Source organism: Pinus tabuliformis, chromosome 1_2, assembly GCF_031772625.1.
Source record: "Pinus tabuliformis cultivar Carrire ecotype Pingquan chromosome 1_2, CPIR1, whole genome shotgun sequence".
NCBI classification, from domain to species: Eukaryota; Viridiplantae; Streptophyta; class Pinopsida; order Pinales; family Pinaceae; genus Pinus; species Pinus tabuliformis.
The window spans coordinates 124,740,842-124,743,332 of NC_142298.1; the positions used below are offsets into that span (position 1 = coordinate 124,740,842).

General features: G+C 32.2%; 1 non-coding gene across 1 annotated transcript; it reads left to right on the plus strand.

The window, feature by feature from the left end:
* Positions 1 to 1,239: 1,239 nt before the first annotated feature.
* LOC149204824 (U4 spliceosomal RNA) lies at positions 1,240 to 1,387 on the plus strand. The gene has a single exon (XR_016253152.1). It is a non-coding gene; the product is annotated as a U4 spliceosomal RNA (small nuclear RNA).
* The last annotated feature ends 1,104 nt before the right edge of the window (positions 1,388 to 2,491 follow it).

Genomic DNA, 2,491 nt, shown 5'->3' on the forward strand with positions numbered 1-2,491 from the left:
TTTCTACATTTATTCAAATTTTCACATTGTAAAATGCCTATTACATTGCCCATAGAATTCCAATTCAATTCTGTGTGCTATAGGTTTTTCTCTATTGTACTATGTTTGTCTTCAATTTACCTACCGCATATAGGTTGGGTTCAATGCAAATACCCAAATAGGGGGCCTACTTGAACTCGTGACTAGGAGTGGGTGAAAAACACACCAGATCACCATCTAAACAAGACTTAGTGGACTAGAAGATGGTTTATTTAAAATGATGTAGGTTTCTTGCTTTGTGGCCTTGGGCTGAGTTTGAGGCGCTACCACTCTATCTTCCACAAAAGAGGTGATTGGTTTAAAATGATGCAGTTTTGTTGCTTTTTGGCCTTAGGATTAGTTGGAAGTGATTGGACTCTATCTTCTGCAAAAGAGTTAAGGGTATTATATTAAGTTTAAATGGAGGAGAATCATCTAACAATGGAATTGGTATTAAATGAACTTTAGTTGGAAGGAAATTTAATGTCAATTCAATCAGAGTGTTGTCATTGAATGTTTACAAGTAACATGAATTTATTACAAGCATGCTAATAAATTAGTTTGTCTTTTAATATGGGACAACTCAAATGAACATCAATTATAGTGCACCTGAAAGTGAACATCATCTTCTCTAAAGTTTTTCCACTTTAACATAATTATTCCAACTCGCCCTATATTTTTTAGCTCTTTCATTGAATTGTACTAGTTAGCCACTAAAGAATCTCAATACATAAAAATCATCCTCATTTCCTTCATATTTCAATATCTATATATATATATATATATATATATATATATATATATATATATATATATAACTCAACAAAATCTTGCTTTTAACCATATAACTCTTATACATAAAAATTATCCTCATTTCCTTTATATTTCAAAAATTATATATATATATATATATATATAATTAACTCAACAAAATCTTGTTTTAACAATAAACTCATAACCTTGATTTTTAAAATACCATATAACTACCATCTACTTACACAAATATAAACAAATAAAATTTTCATATATATTATTAATTAATGATTCAGATATCATTAAAAAAATACCATATCTGATATTCTCTTTACACATTATAATCATACAAATAATTGAACATTCTCTCTATCAACTAAAAAATATATTGTATTTTCCCACATCTCACAATTCAAAAACAGAAATACAAAGAAGAGTATAAAATGGAGTAACGAATGATATGTAGTCATATTTGCACTTCGGGCAATGACGCAGCTAGTGAGGTAAAACCGAGGCGCGTCAATTGCTGGTTGAAAACTATTTCCAACCCCCCTCGTTGTCCTCGGCTACGCCTGGTCCTGCAAGAATTTTTGGAGGGCTCGCCTTTGGCTCGGGCCCCAAATAATTCAAATTTCCAAACTGGTAGCAAACTATAAATACATAAGAGGAAATTTCCATGGCTGGGATTGCTGGTTAACTTGTAATATTGTCTGTTAACTAATAATATTTTCCTATATGGCATCTGTTGGCCTATGGTAAATTCGGGAAGATATTTCTTCGTGGATGTTCAGGATTTATTCAGGACTGGGTGAAGAACATTACGTGGGTGGGACTGACTGTTCAATTCGGATATTGTGCTATATGGCATATGTTAGGCTATGGCACCTGTTAGGCTATGGTAAATGCAGGAAGATATTTCTTCATGGATGTGGATGAAGTATTATTGTTACCAGAATACCAAATACTACAAGAGAACTTGCATCGTTGCAGTTATTACCATCTCTTTGGTCTGCTGTAAAAGCCAGTTAGTTTATAATTCTACTATAAGTTATTTGTTCATTCTTTCTACAGAAAACATTTTATATGCACGTCAATATCAACTCTATGTAGGGATGCAGTGGCATTCGCCATGGGATTGGACATCAAAACCTTTCGTTTGAATTCTAGTAATTTTTTTATTTGAGCTTCAACCAGAACAACAATTCTAAGTGTTGGACGATTTGAATATGATTATTCATGAGGGTTTGAAATTATTCATTAATTTTTCTCCATATATATGGAGATGTAACATGTAGCAGCTTTGAGGGGTTTGGAAATCAGAGCTTTCTCAACAATTCAAAGTGTTTGGCACTTGGAATATGATTGAAGTTTATTAGGGTTGAGATTCATTAATTCAGTCTTTTCCTTAATGATTAAAGTTCATTAAGGAGTTATCAGGAGTTGTAAAGGCTTGTGAAATTTTTATAATGTAATCCAGTCACTGTAAACTGATGAGAAATTTGAGAATATTACATCATGGTAGAAATTTGACGATACTTGTTGGCATGGCACTGATTCTCAAAACTGTTTGAGATGAAAACATCTTCAGTAACAACAAGGTGAATTAATCATTTTTTATATTCTGTAAATAATTGGCCTATCATACTCTCATGACCATAACACCTCTCTATAGTGAGCTTTAACTTCTATTTGGATGAGTAGGGCAAGTTCATGAATTGTA